Genomic DNA, 21489 nt, shown 5'->3' with positions numbered 1-21489 from the left:
CCCACCGGGAGTAGGATTCCCCCTTCCCTAGTTGGAGTAGGAGAGGAAGGGAAGGAGGAGTAGGAGAGAAGGAAAGCCCCCCCCCAAACCTATTCCAATTAAGCCTCCTGCCCAAGGGGGCGCACCAGCCCCTTGTGGGCTGGTGTGTTTCCTTCTTATGGCCCATAAGGCCCATAACTTCTCCCGGGGGGTTCCGGTAACCACCCGGTACTCCGAAAAAATGCCCGAACAACTCGGAACCATTCCGATGTCCAAACATAGTCTTCCAATATATCGATCTTTATGTCTCGACCATTTCGAGACTCCTCGTCATGCCCCTGATCACATCCTAGACTCCGAACAACCTTCGGTTCATAAAAACACAAAAAATCATAATACCGATCGTCACCGAACGTTAAGCGTGCGGACCCTACGGGTTCGAGAACTATGTAGACATGACTGGGACTCACTTCCGGTCAATAACGAATAGTGGAACCTGGATGCTCATATTGGTTCCTACATATTCTATGAAGATCTTTATCGTTCAAACTGCATAACAACATACGTTGTTCCCTTTGTCATCAGTATGTTACTTGCCCGAGATTTGATCGTCAGTATCTCAACACCTAGTTCAATCTCGTTACCGGCAAGTCTCTTTACTCGTTCCATAATGCATCATCCCGCAACTAACTCATTAGTCACAATGCTTGCAAGGCTCATAGTGATGTGCATTACCGAGAGGGCCCAGAGATACCTCTCCGGTACTCGGAGTGACAAATCCTAATCTCGATCTATGCCAACTCAACAAACACCATTGGAGACACCTGTAGAGCACCTTTATAATCACCTAGTTACGTTGTGACATTTGGTAGCACACAAAGTGTTCCTCCAGTAGTCGGGAGTTGCATGATCTCATAGTCATAGGAACATGTATAATTTATGGAGAAAGCAATAGCAACAAACTAAACGATCATCGTGCTATGCTAATGGATGGGCCAAGTCAATCACATCATTCTCTAATGATGTGATCCCGTTAATCAAATGACAACGCATGTCTATGGTTAGGAAACATAACCATCATTTATTCAACGAGCTAGTCAAGTAGAGGTAAACTAGTGACACTCTATTTGTCTATGTATTCAGACATGTACTAAGTTTCCGGTTAATACAATTCTAGCATGAATAATAAACATTTGTCATGATATAAGGAAATAAATAATAACTTTATTATTGCCTCTAGGGCATATTTCTTCAGTGTCCCACTTGCACTAGAGTCAATAATCTAGTTCACATCGTCATGTGATTTAACACCAATAGTTCACATCTCCATGTGACTAATACCCAAAGGGTTTACTAGATTCAATAATCTATTTCACACCGCTATGTGATTAACACCCAAAGAGTGACCATGTTTTGCTTGTGAGAGAAGTTTAGTCTACGGGTCTGCAACATTCAGATCCATATGTATTTTGCAAATTTCTATGTCTACAATACTCTGCATGGAGCTACTCTAGATAATTGCTCCCACTTTCAATATGTATCTAGATCGCGACTTAGAGTCATCTAGATCGATGTAAAAATCTTGCATCGACGTAACTCTTTACGATGAACTCTTTTATCACCTCCATAACCGAGAAATATTCCCTTAGTCCTCTAAGGATAGTTTTGACCGCTGTCTAGTGATCTACTCCTAGATCACTATTGTACTCCCTTGCTAGAATCATGCTAAGGTATACAATAGGACTCGTACACAACATAGCATACTTTATAGAACCTATGACTGAGGCATAGGGAATGACTTTTCATTCTCTTTCTATTTTCTGTTGTGGTCGGGTTTTGAGTCTTTACTCAACTTCACACCTTGCAACATAGGCAAGAACTCCTTCTTTGACTGTTCCATTTTGAACTACTTCAAAATCTTGTCAAGGTATGTACTCATTGAAAAATCTTATCAAGCGTCTTGATCTATCTCTATAGATCTTGATGCTCAATGTGTAAGCAGCTTCACCGGGGTATTTCTTTGAAAAATTCTTATTCAAGTATCCTTTTATGCTATCCATAAATTCAGTATCATTTCCAATCAACAATATGTCATCCACATATAATATCAGAAATGCTACAGAGCTCCCACTCACTTTCTTGTAAATACATGCTTCTCCAAAAGTCTTTATAAAACTATATGCTTTGATCAACTCATCAAAGCGTATATTCCAACTCCGAGATGCTTGCACCAGTCCATAGATGGATCGCTGGAGCTTGCACACTTTGTTAGCACCTTTAGGATTGACAAAACTTTCTTGTTGTATCATATACAACTCTTCTTTAAGAAATCCATTAAGGAATGCAGTTTTGACATCCGTTTGCTAGCTTTCATAAAATGTGGCAATTGCTAACATGATTCGGATAGACTTAAGCATCGTACGAGTGAGAAAATCTCATCATAGTCAACACCTTGAACTTGTCGAAAACCTTTTTGCAACAATTTGAGCTTTGTAGATAGTAACACTACAGCGTCCGTCTTCCTCTTGAAGATCCATTTATTCTCAATGGCTCGCCAATAATTGGGCAAGTCAATCAAAGTCCATACTTTGTTCTTTATACATGGATCCCATCTCAGATTTCACAGCCTTAAGCCATTTCGCGGAATCTGGGCTCATCATCGCTTCCTCATAGTTCGTAGGTTCGTCATGGTCTAGTAACATGACTTCCAGAAAGGATTATCGTACCACTCTGGTGCGGGCCATACTCTGGTTGTCCTGCGAGGTTCGGTAGTAACTTGATCTGAAGTTTCATGATCTGAAGTTTCCAATTCGGGAGAAGGTACAATTACCTCATCAAGTTCTACATTCCTCCCACTCACTTCTTTTGAGAGAAACTTCTTCTCTAGAAAGGATCCACTCATAGCAACAAAGATCTTGCCTTTAGGATCCGTGATAGAAGGTGTACCCAACAGTTTTTTTTGGGTATCCTATGAAGATGCACTTTTCCGATTTGGGTTTGAGCTTATCAGGCTAAAACTTTTTCACATAAGCATCACAACCCCAAACTTTAATAAACGACATCTTAGGTTTCTGGCCAAACCATAGTTCATACGGTGTCGTCTCAACGGATTAGACGGTGCCCTATTTAACATGAATGTAGCTGTCTCTAATGCATAACCCCAAAATGATAGTGGTAAATCGATAAGAAACATCATAGATTACACTATATCCAATAAAGTATGGTTATGACATTTGGACACACCATTATGCTGTGGTGTTCCAGGTGGCATGAATTTGTGAAACTATTCCACATCGTTTTAGTTGAAGACCAAACTCTTAACTCAAATATTCGTCACCACGATCAGATCGTAGAAACTTTATTTTCTGTTTACGATGTTTCATCAAGTAGATATACCCATATCTGCTCAAATCATCTGTGAAGGTCAGAAAATAATGATACTCGCCGCGAGCCTCAACACTTCATTGGACCGCATACATCAATATGTATTATTTCCAATAAGTCAGTTGCTTGCTCCATTGTTTCAGAGAAAGGAGTCTTAGTCATCTTGCCCATGAGGCATGGTCCGCAAGCATCAAGTGATTCATAATCAAGTGATTCCAAAAGCCCATCAGCATGGAGTTTCTTCATGCGCTTTACACCAATATGACCTAAACGGCAGTGCCACAAATAAGTTGCACTATCATTATTAACTTTGCATTTTTTGGCGTCAATATTATAAATATGTGTATTGCTACTATCGAGATTCAATAAACCATTTATATTGAGTGTATGACCATAGAAGGTTTTATTCATGTAAATAGAACAATAGTTATTCTTTGACTTAAATGAGTAACCGTACAATAAACATGATCCAATCATATTCATGCTCAACGCAAACACCAAATAAAATTTATTTTAGGTTCAACACTAATCCCTTAGGTAAAGGGAGTGTGCGATGGTGATCTTATCAACCTTGGAATCACTTCCAACACACATCATCACATCGCCCTTAACTAGTCTCTGTTTATTTTGCAACTCCCGTTTCGAGTTACTACTCTTAACAACTGAACTAGTATCAAATACCGAGGGGTTTCTATAAACACTAGTAAAGTACACATCAATAACATGTATATCCAATATACCTTTCTTCAGTATGCCATCCTTCTTATCCGCCAAGTATCTAGGGCAGTTCCACTTCCACTGACCATTTCCTTTGCAATAGAAGCACTCAGTTTTGCTTTGGGCTTCTTCATGGGAGTGGCAACTTGCTTGCCATTCTTCTTGAAGTTCCCTTTCTTTCCCTTGCCCTTTTACTTGAAACTAGTGGTCTTGTAAACCATCAACACTTGATGCTTTTCCTGATGTCTACCTTCGTTGATTTCAGCATCGCGAAGAGCTTGGGAATTAATTTCGTCATCCCTTGCATATTATAGTTCATCACGAAGTTCTAGTAACTTGGTAATAGTGACTAGAGAACTCTGTCAATCACTATTTTATCTGGAAGATTAACTCCCACTTGACTCAAGCAATTGTAGTACTCAGACAATCTGAGCACATGCTCATTGGTTGAGCTATCCTCCTCCACCTTGTAGGCAAAGTACTGTCAGAGGTCTCATACCTCTCGACACGGGCATGAGTCTGAAATACTAGTTTCAACTTTTGGAACATCTTATATGTTCCGTGGCGTTCAAAACATTTTCGAAGTCCCGGTTCTGAGCCGTAAAGCATGGTGCACTAAACTACCAAGTAGTCATCATACCGAGCTTTGCCAAACATTCATAACGTCTGCATATGCTCTTGCAATAGGTCTGTCACCTAGCGGATCATTAAGGACATAATTCTTCTGTGCAGCAATGAGGATAATCCTCAGATCACGGACCTAGTCCGCATCATTGCTACTATCATGTTTCAACTTATTTTTCTCTAGGAACATATCAAAAATAAAACAGGGAAGCTATACGTGAGCAATTGATCTACAACATAGATATAGAAATACTATCAGGACTAAGTTCATGATAAATTTAAGTTCAATTAATCAAATTACTTAATAACTCACACTTAGATAGACATCTCTCTAATCATCTAAGTGATCACGTGATCCTTATCAACTAAACCATGTCTGATCATCATGTGAGATGGAGTAGTTTTCAATGGTGAACATCACTATGTTGATCATATCTACTATATGATTCACACTCAACCTTTCGGTCTCAGTGTTACGAGGCCATTGTCGGTGTTCTGGGAATGGGGGTCCCCAGACTTGCCTGCCTGCGGCCCACGGCGTGGCTCTGCGAGCGGGCCCGTACGGCCCATCTTCACCAGCAAGGACTCAAGACCCTCACGAGGGGCCAAGCCTTGCGAGGCGGACGACACAAGACCTCCTCAGGAGTGGCCTCACCAGGCTAGCTCATGAGGGGCGGAGAGTTCAAGGCAAGACAAACCTCGCGAGGTTCCAGTGACGTGAGCCATGATGACCAAGGCCAGGCGGGCGCCAGGCGGGTGCCAGCGTGCACGGTGTCCTTGTTTCCTCTTTGGTGCTAAGGAGGCAAGCGCAGACGAAGAGTGCCGAGGCATCAAGCAAATATTTCCATATCAGTGCAACAAGACCAAGACCAGCAGGACGGCAAGACGGAGGTCACCATGGAGCCCAAGACACTGTCACCACCAGAGCCTTTGGCAGGCGAAAACCGCTTTTGTCACGATAAGATGTACCAGCTGTCCCCTTTCAAATTGGCCGTTGTTGGCTCCCTTCCTGCTCAATATTTGGGGAGAGGACCAGGGCCTCTATAAATAGGATTAGCCACCACAGTAGGGAGGGGGCCAACTAGTCTGGGAGATCCGAACAACCACAAGTTCACCAAGCACAAGAACACCTCACCTTAGGAGGCTGTTCTTCCCCTAGTACTATTCATCCTCAGCCCAAGAGGCAATCCACCACCACCACACTGGAGTAGGGTATTACACCACAACGGTGGCCCGAACCAGTATAAATCTTGTGTCCCTTGTGTTGCGAGTTCGTCGAGTTAGTTCTTGAGATCTTAGCGAAGCTAGGACGTGGATCGGTAGGGGGAGATCTTCGCGCGCACCCTAGTGTTCGAACCTTGAGGGTTTTGCTGGAACCCGTGATTTGACATTTGGCACGCCAGGTAGGGGTGCGTCGAAGATTTCCTTCCGTCGGTTCGCGCTCCACCATCTCTGCGCCCATTCCCCATGGCTGGCGCCGCCCTTCCGGCTGGATCTACGGATGCCCACAGTGGCGCTCGGGGGCTCCGAGCCCTTGCGCCCGCCTTGCGGCAGGTGCAATGGCCACCCAAGTTCAAGCTGGAGATGCCACCATGCTACGAAGGCGCGGCGGACCCGACGGCTTTCCTGCTGGCGTATGAGGAGGCCGTCCTTAAGGCCGGGGGCGACGACAAGGTCATGGCCAACTGGCTCCCTATGGCCCTCACTGGCGCACCGCTTGTCTGGCTGCTCAACCTCCCTGGATCCACGGTGGCAACCTGGGAGGAGTTGCGCGGCCTCTTCGCCGCACGCTACGTGGCGCCGGCGCACCACGCGGTTGCGGCCCTCCTCGGCGGCTCACAAGCACCACCCTCGGATCGTCACGTCAAGCCGTCCTTTCGCCAGATCGGCGCCACTCCCAAGCGCCCGGGGGATCCACCGGGCTGGGCCGAGCCCGAGGCCGACCTCACCTTCGACTCATGGGATCATCCTGCCTCCACCGTCGGCTCGGGTGCGCTCCCAATGCTTTGCACGCCCACCGTCTGCCATGTGTCCATCACCAAGATGCTCATCGACGGCGGCGCCGGCCTCAATGCGCTCTCCGTCGAGGGCTTTAGCCTTCTTCACGTACCGCTCGAGTGGCTACGCCCTAGCAAGCCCTTCTCAGGGGTTGGTGGAGGCTCCGCCTGCTCCCTGGGGCAGATCCGCCTCCCCGTGACCTTCGGCACGCGCGACAACTACGCACCGAGCTCATCGACTTCAACATCGCCCGCATCAGCCTCCCATACAATGCCATCCCCGGGTACCCGGCCCTGGCTCAGTTCATGGCGGTGACCCATCCGGCCTACAACCTCATGACGATGCCGAGGAGCAAGGGTGTCCTCGCCATCAAGGGGGACACCAAGGAAGCCTTGATGATGCTGAAGCTCGCCCACAAGCTCGCCGCAACAGCGCAGCCCACCGACGCGGATACCTCCAAGGCCAAGGGGGCCGCACCAACCAAGAAGAAGCGGTTTTTCACTCAGGACAAGGCAGAAACCAAGCGAGTGCTAGTCAAGGAGGACGGGTCCTCAGGGGCAGCCTTTACCATAGGCGCCAACCTCGAGCCTGGTCAGGAGGAGGCATTGGTGAAGTTCTTGCACGCAAACAAGGAAGTGTTCGCTTGGGAGCCCGATCAACTGGTGGGGGTACCAAGAGGGGTGATAGAGCACCACCTGAAGGTGTGCCCCAACGTACGCCCCGTGAAGCAGAAGGTGAGGCGGCAGTCCACGGAGAAGCAAGCTTTCATCGTCCAAGAAACCCGCAAGTTGGAGGCTGCAGGTGTCACTCGAGAGGTCCGGTACCCCAAGTGGCTAGAAAACCCTGTCGTCGTCCCCAAGAAAGGCGGGAATGAGCGGATGTGCGTTCACTTCACCAACCTCAACAAGGCCTGCCCCCAGGATCCATTCCCCGCTTCCGCGCATCGACCAGATTGTCGACTCCACTGCCGAGTGTGACTTGCTGTGCTTCCTGGATGCGTTCTCAGGATATCACCAGATCAAGATGGCGGTAGAATATGTGGAGAAGACGGCCTTCCTGACCCCGTGTGGGGTGTACTGCTACACTTGCATGCCTTTCGGACTACGCAACGCAGGTGCAACCTTCCTGCGGCTCATGCACATCGCCTTGGGTTGGCAGCTCGGGAGGAACGCTGAAGCCTACGCCGACGACATCGTGGTGAAGTCTCGGGAGGCGAGGACCTTGATCCAAGACCTGGAGGAGACCTTTGAAAGCCTCTGCCAGGTGGACTTGCGGCTCAACCCGGAGAAGTGTGTGTTTGGCGTCCCCTCCGACAAGCTGCTGGGCTTCCTTGTGTCCCACAGGGGGATTGAGGCCAACCCAGAGAAGGTCAAGGCCATTGAAGACATGAGTCCACCGCAAACCCTCAAGGAAATGCAGAAGCTTGCTGGACGGGTGATTGTGTTTGGACACTTTATTTCCAAGCTGGGGGAGCGTGCCCTACCCTTCTTCAAGCTGATGAAGAAGAAGGGCCCATTCGAGTGGACCCCGGAGGCCGACCGAGCATTTCAAGACCTCAAGAGATACCTGAACAGCCCTCCAATGATAGTGGCGCCATGACCTCTCGATCCCCTAGTGCTTTATCTTCCTGCCACTCCCTACTCCGCCAGTGCGGCTCTAGTGGCGGTTCAGGAAGAACGCCAAGCCAAGGGCGTATCGCACCGAGCCACGCCCCCAGCAGGGATGACGCAAGACCAGGAGGGCGCCACAAGGGCCGCAACAGCGACATCGGAGGATCAAGCTTAGCAGGACGACGCCCCCGAACCTGCAAAGGCCCCGACAAGCGATCAAGCATTGGGGGCTCCACCTCCTCAGGAGGCGCCGCAACTCCCGAAAGGCACTAGCCTCATCAGTGCGCCTACCCTCGTCGAGCACCCGGTATACTTCGTCAGCACAGTGTTGCGAGATGCAAGAGCACGGTGCCCCATGCCTCAGAAGCTCCTACTTGCGCTCCTGGTGGCCTTGTGCAAGCTGCGGCACTACTTCCAAGGCCACCCCATCAAGGTCGTCTGGGCCTACCCACTGGAGAGGGTGCTCAGGAGCCCCAACTCCATTGGGAGTCGCCGAGTGGAACATCGGGCTGCGGGCATTTCAGTTGGAGTTCAGCACCACCAGGGTCATCAAGGGGGCCGCGCTCGCCAATTTTGTGGCAGAATGGACAGACGCCCCGACGCTTGAAATAGGCGAGGACCGTTCCTCTCGCTGGGAACCAAGGCGCCTGATGGCTAGGTCATGTATTTCGATGGTGCTTTCGCGCACCAAGGCGTGGGGGTTGGAGCAGTGCTCATCTCGCCTACTCAAGACAAGCTCTACTACGTCGTGCAGCTCTGCTTCCAGCAAGGCGAGAAGGTCTCCAACAACATTGCAGAATACGAAGGCCTCATAGCTGGCCTGAAGGCTGCGGTGGCACTGGGGGTAAAGCGCCTCACCGTTAGGGGCGACTCGCAACTCCTCGTCAACTTCTCCAACAAGGTATACGAGCCGAAGGACGAGCACATGGAAGCATACCTCACGGAGGTGCGCAAGATGGAGAAGCAGTTCCTGGGCCTGGAGTTGCAGCACGTGCCCCGTGGCACCAACAAGGATGCTGACGACATCGCCAGAAGGGCATCCAAGCGACAGCCCCAAGAGCCTGGCGTCTTCGAGCAGCAGCTCTTCAAGCCATCGGCGACACCACCACTTTCAAGGACAGTGCATCCTCGGGAGGAGCTGCCGCAGCCACATGCCGCAGGAGCCCCAGCCTGTGGCCCGACTTCGGGAGCGCGTCTACTCTTGGCGCTCGAGCCCTAGGAAGGATGCTGGACCAAGGAACTCAAGGAATACCTGATGCAAGGGACGCTGCCAGAGAAGGAGGAGGACGCGGAGCGTGTGGCTCGGTAAGCCACAACATACTGCATCCAGGATGGTGAGTTGTACAGGAAGCGGCCAAATGACATTTCACTGCGTTGCATCTCCAGGGAACAAGGGAAGGAGCTGCTAGCCGACATACACGGCGGGGACTGTGGGCACCATTCGTCGTCGCGAACCCTCGTCAGCAAGGCATTCCGCAGCAGATTCTACTGGCCTACGACACTCAACGACGCAGCTGAGCTGGTGAAGTCCTGCGAGGCCTGCCAATTCCACGCCAAGCAGATCCATCAGCCAGCTCAGGGCCTCTAGACCATTCGACTCTCGTGGCTGTTCGCAGTCTGGGGACTGGATATCCTGGGCTCGTTCCCTCGGGCGCCTGGGGGCTATCGATACCTCTACGTCTCCATTGACAAGTTCACTAAGTGGGCGGAGGTGGAATCCGTCCGCACCATCCCAGCCGGGTCTGCGGTCAAGTTCATCAAGGGTCTCATGAGCCGTTTCGGGGTCCCCAACCGCATCATCACCGATAATGGTTCGCAGTTCACCAGTAATCTCTTCAAAACGTACTGTGCTAACCTTGGAACGCAGATCTGCTACGCTTTGGTAGCACACCCCCGGAGCAATGGTCAAGCCGAATGCGCTAACGCAGAGGTCCTAAGAGGCCTCAAGACCAGGACCTTCAAGAAGAAGCTCGAAGCCTGTGGCAGGGGCTGGCACGACGAGCTCCATTCCGTGTTGTGGTCCATTCGCACCACTGCCACCAAGCCAACGGGCGAGACCCCATTCTTCCTTGTCTACGGAGCAGAAGCAGTTCTCCCTCACGAGGTCATGCATCACTCTGCACGGGTCCTGGCGTTTGATGAGACGTACCAGGACGCCACGCGGAGGATTGACCTCGTGCTGGGGGAGGAACGCCGCCGCGAAGCTGCACTACGGGTGGCAAGGTACCAGCAGGCACTGTGGTGGTACCACTATCGCAGCATCCGCTCCAGGACGCTCGAGGTGGGTGACCTCGTCCTGAGGTGGGTGCTCTCCAAGGAAGGGCTACATAAGCTATCACCCATGTGGGAGGGCCCGTTCAAGGTCGTCCATGTCTCTAGGCCTGGCGCCGTGCCCCTGGAGACACAGGACGGGGTACCCATCGAGAACGCCTGGAACATCCAGCACCTCCGAAAGTTCTACCCATGAAGCATGGCCCAGCGCTTGTGAAGCAAGGCCTGTGCATGTGAAGAATCGCCACCTGTGACACTCTCACATAATAATGAGTGGGGCTGTACACGCCCCGGAGTCTCAGAAGTGCCGCCCTCGGGCCTCGGGGGTTCCCTCCCACGTCCAAGTGGCAGCACTTAGCTCCGCGTTGGTGAGAAGACTTAAAGACTAGACTAGGTGCCGGACGCGGCTTTTCATTTGCTTTCCGAAGTTGGCTTGCCCTCTTTCTATTGAAATTTGCCTCTGGAGTTCTTTGCTGATTTGGTGATGTCGCATTTTGTCGCTGTTTCCGGCTCCGGTTTAACCTGCATTCTCTCTCTCGCATTCCTTGCGAGGGGGCTAGACGGGTGCCCTTGTGATCGTTCTTCCTTTTCTACCTTTCATCTGTTTTTCACGAGGCACCCTCGTTCGAGCCCACAAGCTGGCGCAGCTCTCCTAATCCGTGCCCCACGGGTACCGTGATACAAAGCGCTGGGTCAAGGCTAGCAGCGCCTGTGACCAAGGCTCGGGTGAACAACGAGCCTCTTAACGAATTTTTTGCAGTTCCTAAGCGCCTACCAGGCCAAGGAGGCCTCGGAAGGCACCAGGAAGCAAGCGCCTCGTGAGGAGGAGGCTACTCCGAGCAAGTCAAGCTAAGTTACTCCTTCACAAAATAATGACACAACACAAAAACAACAAACATAGCATAATGGTTGACATCATAGTTCGATACATGCCCCTCCGGGGCCCATTCTTGTTTATTTTGGATGCAGGAAGGAAAGGAAGAACAAAATAAAAGCGGCGCGTGCCCCTATAGCGATCCGCGAGGGCAAGCCCTTGGCGCCGTCCTGAGCTCAGCCAGACCCCTCCTCGCGCTTCACGGAGACGTGGCGACGAGACGACCCACTGGCGGCTGGTCGTAATCGCCGCTACTGGAGCTGTCGCCGGAGGAAGAGCCGCCGTAGATGGACGAGACATGGTCGGCCCCAAGGGCGGGTTCGCCCTCATCCTCATCACAACCATCACCAAGACCGAGCACCTCCTCGCCGTCGTTGACCTCGGGGTAGCACCCGGCGCGGCGACCAAACTCCCCAAACACCCTCACGTAGAGGGTCGCGTCACCGTCATACTTGAAATGAAGGGTGCACCGCATGCCCAGGCCGCGCGCGCGGGCAAATGTCTACCAGCCGCGGGACAGGGCGATGTTGCCCGCGGCGGATACCTCAACCGCGACCCAGGAAGCCCTGCTACAGCAGCCATCCGCCTGCCGCCAGAGCCCACCTCGACCTGAGGCCGGCAGCTCATCGGCGAAGAAGTGTGGGAGCTGAAGCCAGTTGCCGGCCGGGTTCTCCGACCAGACGACGAACTACGGTAGCACCTCTACCGAGTGGAAGCGCGGCCGGGGAGGCCACGCAACCACGACACGTCTCCCTTCATCAACAAGACTGCCACGACCGGGGTGACCCCGGCCACGCGGAACGGCACCGCCACGGCTGCGAGGGACCGCAGCGGGGGTCGCGATGTGCTTGCAAGGACGGCCGCATCCACGCTTGGGCACCGGAGATTCGGGCCCCTCGCGAGGGGCCTTCCCATTCTCCTCGGTGTAGAACCTCTTCGATGATGCCATTGGTGTCGCAACTGGCGATGGATCAAAGGGGAGAAGCGAGCGGAATGGGAAGGGATGGGCAATGGGGGCTCTGCCCCCCTCCCCATTTATAGCAGAAGAAGGCCAACCAGTGCCCCCCACGATCACAGGTAATGATGGTTTTTCCTTGCATGTCGCAGGGACTTGTCAAGTCGGGTAGTTGCCAAGGCAGCGTGGGGAAGCGGAGACGCCCACGTCCAATCAACCGCCACGTGTCGACCAAGGCCGCAGGCTATTGGGGCCGCGGCGCTCCGCACTTGCCCCTTGGCTTCGCCTCGAAGCCAAGCCTGAGCGCACCTTGGGCCCGGGGGCTACTGTCGGTGTTCTCGGAACAGGGGTCCCCAGACTTGCCTGCCTGCGGCCCACAGCGTGGCTGTGCGAGCAGGCCCGTACGACCCATCTTCACCAGCAAGGACTCAAGACCCTCGCGAGGGGCCAAGCCTCGCGAGGCGGACGACACAAGACCTCCTTAGGAGCGGCCTCACCAGGCTAGCTCGCGAGGGGCAGAGAGTTCAAGGCAAGAAAAACCTCGTGAGGTTCCAGTGACGTGAGCCATGACAACCAAGGTCAGGCAGGCGCCAAGCGGGTGCCAGCATGCACAGTGTCCTTGTTTCCTCTTTGGTGCTAAGGAGGCAAGTGCAGACGAAGGGTACCGAGGCGTCAAGCAAATATTTCCATATCGGTGCAACAAGACCAAGACCAGCAGGACGGCAAGATGGAGGTCACCATGGAGCCCAAGACGGCGTCACCACCAGAGCCTTTGGCAGGCGAACACCGCTTTTGTCAGGATAAGCTGTACCAGCTATCCCCTTTCAAATTGTCCGTTGTTGGCTCCCTTCCCGCTCAATATTTGGGGAGAGGACCAGGGCCTCTATAAATAGGATTAGCCACCACAGTAGGGACGGGGCCAACTAGTCTGGGAGATCCGAACAACCACAAGTTCACCAAGCACAAGAACACCTCGCCTCAGGAGGCTGTTCTTCCCCTTGTACTGTTCATCCTCAGCCTAAGAGGCAATCCACCACCACCACACTGGAGTAGGTTATTACACCACAACGGTGGCCCGAACCAGTATAAATCTTGTGTCCCTTGTGTTGCGAGTTCGTCGAGTTAGTTCTTGAGATCTTAGCGAAGCTAGGACGTGGATCGGTAGGGGGAGATCTTCCCGCACACCCCCGTGTTCGAACCTTGAGGGTTTTGCCGGAACCCGTGATCTGATAGCCATATCTGCATATGCTAGGATTGTCAAGTTTAACCCGAGTATTCTGCGTGTGCAAAACTGGCTTGCACCCGTTGTATGTGAATGTAGAGCTTATCACACCCAATCATCACGTGGTGTCTCGGCACAACGAATTGTAGCAATGGTGCATACTCAGGGAGAACACTTATACCTTGAAATTTAGTGAGAGATATCTTATAATGCTACTGTCGAACTAAGGAAAATAAGATGCATAAAGGACAAATATCACATGCAATCAATATAAGTGATATGATATGGCCATCATCATCTTGTGCCTTTGATCTCCATCTCCAAAGCACCATCATGATTGCCATTGTCACCGGCTTGACACCTTGATCTCCATCGAAGCATCGTTGTCGTCTCGCCAACTATTGCTTCTACGACTATCGCTATCGCTTAGTGATAAAGTAAAGCAATTACATGGCAATTGCATTTCATACAATAAAGTGACAACCATATGGCTCCTGCCAGTTGCCGATAACTGTGTTACAAAACATGATCATCTCATACAATAAAATTTAGCATCATGTCTTGACCATATCACATCACAACATGCCCTGCAAAAACAAGTTAGACGTCCTCTACTTTGTTGTTGCAAGTTTTACCTTACTGCTACGGGCTGAGCAAGAACCGTTCTTACCTACGCATCAAAAACCACAACGCGGTATAGTGATTGATTTTTGATCTTCAGAAAGAACTGTATTCATTAAATCCAATTCAATTAAAGTTGGAGAAACCGACACCCACCAGCCACCTGTGTGCGAAGCACGTCGGTAGAACCAGTCTCGTGTAAGCGTACACGTAATGTCGGTCTGGGCTGCTTCATCCAAGAATACCGCCGAATCAAGAATCAACTAGTGACAGCAAGAAATATGTATATACCCATGCCCACAACTCCTTTGTGTTCTACTCGTGCATATAACATCTACGCATAAACCTGGCTCGGATGCCACTGTTGGGGAATGCAGTAATTTCAAAAATTTCCTACGCACATGCAAGATCATGGTGATGCATAGCAACAAGAGTGGAGAGTGTTGTCCACGTAGCCTCGTAGACCGTAAGTGGAAGCGTTATGACAACGCGGTTGATGTAGTCGTACGTCTTCACGATCGACCGATCCTTGTACCGGAAGTATGACACCTCCGTGATCTGCACACGTTTGGCTCAGTGACGTCCCACGAACTCATGATCCAGTAGAGTGTCGAGGGAGAGCTTCGTCAGCACGACAGTGTGATGACGGTGATGATGATGCTATCGGAACAGGGCTTCGCCTAAGCACCGCTACAATATGGCCGAGGTGGATTATGGTGGAGGGGGGCACCGCACACGGCTAAGGGATCAATGGTCAACTTGTGTGTCTATGGGGTGCCCCCTCCCCATATATAAAGGAGTGGAGGAGGGGAGGGGCCGACCCTCTCTATGGCGCGCCCTAGGGAGTCCTACTCCCATCGGGAGTAGGATTACCCCCTTCCCTAGTTGGAGTAGGAGAGGAAGGGAAGGAGGAGTAGGAGAGAAGGAAAGGGGGGCCGCCAAACCTATTCCAATTTGGCCTCTTGCCCAAAGGGGGTGCACCAGCCCCTTGTGGGCTGCTATGCTTCCTTGTTATGGCCCATAAGGCCCATAACTTCTCCCGGGGGGTTCCGGTAAGATCTCGGTACTCCGAAAAAATGCATGAACCACTTGGAACCATTCCGATGTCCAAACATAAGCTTCCAATATATTGATCTTTATTTCTCGACCATTTCGAGACTCCTCGTCATGCCCGTGATCACATCCGGGATTCTGAACAACCTTTGGTTCATCAAAACACATAAACTCATATTACTGATCGTCACCGAACGTTAAGCGTGCGGACACTACGGGTTCGAGAACTATGTAGACATGACCGAGACTCACTTCCGGTCAATAACCAATAGTGGATCCTGGATGCTCATATTGGTTCCTTCATATTCTACGAAGATCTTTATCGGTCAAACTTCATAACAACATACGTTGTTCCCTTTGTCATCGGTATGTTACTTGCCCGAGATTCAATCGTCGTATCTCAATACCTTGTTCAATCTCGTTACCGGCAAGTCTCTTTACTCGTTCTGTAATGCATCATCCAGCAACTAACTCATTAGTCACAATGCTTGCAAGTCTTGTAGTGATGTGCATTACTGAGAGGGCCCAGAGATACCTCTCCGGTACTCGGAGTGACAAATCCTAATCTCGATCTATGCCAACTCAACAAACACCATTGGAGACACCTGTAGAGCACCTTTATAATCACCCAGTTACGTTGTGACGTTTGGTAGCACACAAAGTGTTCCTCTGGTATTCGGGAGTTGCATGATCTCATAGTCATAGGAACATGTATAAGTTATGGAGAAAGCAATAGCAACAAACTAAACGATCATCGTGCTAAGCTAACGGATGGGTCAAGTCAATCACATCATTCTCTAATGATGTGATCCTGTTAATCAAATGAAAACTCATGTCTATGGTTAGGAAACATAACCATCATTGATTCAATGAGCTAGTTAAGTAGAGGCAAACTAGTGACACTATGTTTGTCTATGTATTCACACATGTACTAAGTTTCTAGTTAATACAATTCTAGCATGAATAATAAACATTTATCATGATATAAGGAAATAAATAATAACTTTATTATTGCCTCTAGGGCATATTTCCTTCAATCTTGCCCTTCTTGACATTACCACCCACTTCCTTGTCTTTCTTCTTCTCATGAGCACCCTCCCCGCATTGACAAAGGCTCCCTTAAGTGGGAGAGGTTGCTTGGTCTTGTTGTTGTTTTTCTTCTTTGACTTGGGTGCAAACCCAAGTCCTTCCTTTGCCACAACTTCCTTTTGATTGCTCAAAAGGTCATTGAGGTTCTTCTCACCTTGTATGCAAGTCACAAGGCCCTTCTCAAGTTGCTCTTCCAACCTGGCATTCTCCTCCACAAGATGCACATGCTCACAACAAGGGTTAGTAGCATGGGCATTATTAAAACAAAAGGAGGACAAGTGAACACCCTTGAGACTCCTTGAGACTCCTTGAGAGAGGAATGAACACCCTTCAAGACCTGTCAAGTATGTCAAACTCTTCCATGGGTCTATCATGGCCAACCCCAAGTGCAACCTGGTCGGATTTAAGAACACGACCATGATCAAGATCTTTTTGCAATTTAGCAAGATCAACTTTGTGTGACTCTTCAAGAGCCATACAAAGATCTGCAATCTCATCGGCATAGTCATGACTATGCCCTTCTAACTTAGAGATGGTATCCTCATGAGACTCAATGATATCATTGGCCTCACCAAGTTGCTCCAAGAGAGCAACAAAGTGCTTCTTGGTCTTACCTCTTAGCTTACTCAAGAACTTATCAAATTTTCTCTCATCCACCTTTGCCTCCACATGATCATCCACACAATCCAACAAATAAGGAGTAGTGGTGATAGAAGTTTTGATGTTGGAGGTTACCTTGTCGGTACCTTTGGCCATGAGGCACTTGGCAATGAGGTTCTCATTGGGGGCATCAAAGAGAGACGCCTTGGTTGGCGAAGAGGTGGCAATGGCTATGGTGGCCGTTGCCATTCCATCACCACTTGTATCTTCTTCTTCATCATCATCATCAGAGATGTACTCTTCTTGCGTCGCCAACCCCTTTTGAGGTAGTTTGTTGGTGAAGTTGTTCTAGTTTGGGAAGTACTTGGCCTTGTCCTTGCGGATAATCGTACCACCATTGTATTCCCTCTTCTCATAGGGGCAATCCACCACAAAGTGACTCACATTTCCACAATTGTAGCAAGTCCTCACATGTTGCTTGCCCTTTGAGCCACTTGAGTTGTTCTTGGAGAAGTTGGGCATTGAGTTTCTCTTCTTGCCCCAAATTACCTTGACGCAAGAGCCATGTTCTCGTGGTAAGCATATTTTGTCTCTTGGGGGCAACTCTCTTCTTCCTCCTCCTCCTCCTCTTCTTCTTATTCTTCTTCTTCTTGTTCTTCTTCCGGAATTGCCTTGGCCTTCAAAGCAAGGTTGGGTGAGGCCTTCTTTGACCGTTGGACATGATCGAGAGCATTGTCGGTGGTCTTGTTCATGATGTTCATGGCAATAAACTCATCCAACAGCTCACTTGAAGACAAAGTGTGGAAGTCCGGCCTTTGACGGATCACGGAGGACATGGCCTTGTTGAAAGGCATGATGGCCTTGAGAAACTTGCACTTGATCCAATTATCATCTGTATCCTTTCTCCCATGATCTTGAAGAGCGACCGCAAGAGTTGTCAATCTTCGGTAGAGATCACGAGGATCCTCATCTTCATTCATCACAAACTCATAGGCCTCATCAAGAACCACCTCAAAGTTGGACCATTGAATGCTTGAGCTCCCCTTGTACAAAGATATAATATGTTCCCAACAATCCTTTGCATGAGAGAAGGGACGCAAGTGAGATAGATCTTTGGGAGGCACTGCGGATTGGAGGATGAACAATGCAGAGTGATTGTATTGATTATCCGCCTCTTCTCTTGGAGTGAGGTTGTTTGGATCATGCGGGTAGAAACCTTGCTCGATGATTCTCCAAAGATTTGTCGATCTGTGATTCAAATGAGACTTTATACGAAAAACCCAATTAGCAAAATCACGCTTCACAAGCTTAGGAGGAGGACCAAGGTTGTTGATATGCGGTGTAGGGACCGGTCCTCCATAGACGAGGGAGGGGGAACCAAGGCATAAGTTCTTGTCCCTTTTTTACCATGAGGGGAAGAGGTATGAGTACATTTAGTCGCTTCCTTGCCGGAATTGGCCTCTGACTTTGATGCAGTGGGATTAACCACTGATGTCGCTTGAAGCTACGTCGGTATTTCCCCAAAGAGGAATGGATGATGGAACACAATGGCGGTAGGTATTTCCCTCAGATAAGAAACCAAGGTTATCGAACCACTAGGAGAACAAACCAACACAACGTAAACAGCACCTGCACACAAATAACAAATACTCGTAACACGAGTGTAAAAGGGATTGTCAATCCCTTTTGGGTAACGGTGCCAAAAATTGGAAACCGGACATGAGAGAGGTGTAGATATTGATAGATCGAACGCCAAATAAAATAAATTGCAGCAAGGTATTTTCTGTTTAGTAGATCTAGAAATAAAAGGCAAATAAAATAGATCGCGAGGGCAAATAATAAGAGAAAGATACCGGGGGGGGCGTAGGTTTCACTAGTGGCTTCTCTCGAGAAAAATAGCAAACGGTGGGTAAATAAATTACTGTTGGGCAATTGATAGAACATCAAATACTCATGACGATATCCAGGCAATGATCATTATATAGGCATCACGTCCAACATTAGTAGACCAACTCCTTCCTGCATCTGCAACTATCACTCCACACATCGACCGCTATCCAGCATGCATCTAGTGTATTAAGTTCGTCATGGAGAAACGGAATAATGCAATAAGAACGGTGACATGATGTCAACAAGATCTATCTGTGTAGAGATAGACCCCATCATTTTATCCTTAGTAGCAACGATACATACGTGTCGGTTCCCTTTCTGTCACTAGGATCAAGCACCGCAAGATCGAACCCACTACAAAGCACCTCTTCCCATTGCAAGATAAATAGATCAAGTTGTCCAAACAAAACCCAAATATCGGAGAATAAATACAAGGCTATAAGCAATCATGCATATAAGAGTTCAAAGAAACTCAAATAACTTTCATGGATATAGAAAGATAGATCTGATCATAAACTCAAAGTTCATCCGATCCCAACAAACACACTTCAAAAAGAGTTACATCATATGGATCTCCAAGAGACCATTGCATTGAGAATCAAACGAGAGAGAGGAAGCCATCTAGCTACTAACTACAGACCCGAAGTGTTACGGCATATCTCTCTCAAGGTAGTTTTGGTGATTGATGACAACATGTTTGCGGACTAATCTTGTGCTTTGTTTAATTCACAAATTCTCCCCTCGCACGAGACGCGTTCTTCCCCTTGGAGTGTATTTCAAGAAGGTGTAGCTCTTTCGTTTCTTTCTCGGTGGACTAGTTGCGTAGAGGGCACCGTACTATCAAGAGGGGGTCCGCTGGGGTTTTGCTTGGGTGGAATCATCACGTACACATCAGCTTCTCACTCTTCGAGCTTTTCCTGTCCATTGAAGAGATCTCTCCTCTCTTCCTTGTTCTGTCTAGGTCTAAGCGGCAGTACCGCGCACCCAGCGGTAGTACCGCTGAGAAGCCACAAGCGGCAGTACCGCTTTGCAGCGGTAGTACCGCCGTGGCTCCACAACAGTAGTACCGCTGGGGGCCTGGCACCTCCGCCTGGTCCTTAGCTTCCTTGAGAGATCCCTTCTCCCTCTCTCTCACGCCCCAGCGGTAGTACCGCACTGCCTGCGGTACTACGGCCGAAGGGTCACAAGCGGCAGTACCGCTCCACAGCGGTACTACCACCCTTGACCCCTCTGCCGTAGTACCGCTGGGTAGTCTGGCTCCTACCGCCTCGATTCGAGAGGTCTTTTTCTTGTGTCGGGTTTTGCGGCACTAGTCATGGTTGTAGTGGCGGTAGTACCATTCCAGGAGCGATAGTACCGCCCTACCACCGCGGTAGTACCGCATTTGGGTCCGTTCCCTACTAAGTCTCCTCAGCGCGGCAGTACCGCTGGTTGGCGCGGCAGTACCGTCGCCTGGCGGTAGTACCGCCCCCTCTCAGCGGTAGTACCGCCCTGTGCGGGGCTGGTTGGTGGGGGGCAACAGGATTATTGCCCCCACTATAAAAGGGAGTCCCCTTCCTCCTTCTCACCTACCTCCTCCTCCCCCAAGCTCCATTTATTGCTCAAGCTCCATTAAATACTCCAAGCTTCATTTCCACCCGATCTATCTCTCTAGCCAATCAAATTTGCTGATTTGCTCGGGAGTGGTTGAGAAGGCCCCGATCTACACTTCCACCAAGGGATTTTCGATTCCCCCACTCATCCCTAGCGGATCTTGTTACTCTTGGGTGTTTGAGCACCCTAGACGGTTGAGGTCACCTCGGAGCCATATTCCATTGTGGTGAAGCTTCGTGGTCTTGTTGGGAGCCTCCGATTAAGTTGTGGAGATTGCCCCAACCTTGTTTGTAAAGGTTCGGTCACCGCCTTCAAGGGCACCAATAGTGGAATCATGGCATCTCGCATTGTGTGAGGGCGTGAGGAGAATACGGTGGCCCTAGTGGCTTCTTGGGGAGCATTGTGCCTCCACGCCGCTCCAACGGAGACGTACTTCCCCTCAAAAGGAAGGAACTTCGGTAACACATCCTCGTCTCCACCGGATCCACTCTTGGTTATCTCTTACCTTTACTTGTGCAAGCTCTTTATTGTTTCTACCCTTGCTTGCTTGTATACTTGTTGTTATTGCATCATATAGGTTGCTCACCTAGTTGCACATCTAGACAACCTACTTTGATGCAAAGTTTAATTTGGTAAAGAAAGGCTAAAAATTGGTAGTTGCCTATTCACCCCCCCTCTAGTCAACCATATCGATCCTTTCACGAAGGTCTACAAAGAACTATTCACGCATCATCGGAGAGGCACCAATGGAAGTGGTGAACCCCTCCGTGATGGTGTCTAGACTGGATCTGGTGGTTCTAGACTCTGCGGCAGCTGGAATTGATTTTCGTAGACTCCCCTAGGGTTTCTGGAATATTGGGGAATTTTGTAGAGTAAAGAGGTGGTCCGGGGGCACCCGAGGTGGGCACAACCCACCAGGGCACGTGTGGGCCTCCTGGCGCGCCCTGGTGGGTTGTGCTCTCCTCGGAGCACCCCCTAGGTGCAGCCTTGGCCCATTAGGTGGCTTCTG

The 21489-nt window shown here is 50.0% G+C and overlaps 1 pseudogene; it reads right to left on the bottom strand.

Moving 5' to 3' along the window:
- Nucleotides 1–16727: 16727 nt before the first annotated feature.
- On the bottom strand, nucleotides 16728–17758 carry LOC147959188 (uncharacterized; annotated as a pseudogene).
- Nucleotides 17759–21489: the final 3731 nt, after the last annotated feature.

Source organism: Triticum urartu, chromosome 7A (assembly GCF_056163025.1).
Source record: "Triticum urartu cultivar PI428250 chromosome 7A, HENAU_Tu73, whole genome shotgun sequence".
Lineage (NCBI taxonomy): Eukaryota > Viridiplantae > Streptophyta > Magnoliopsida > Poales > Poaceae > Triticum > Triticum urartu.
Note: the sequence above shows the minus strand (reverse complement) of the source record. Positions and strands in the feature narration are given on the sequence as shown.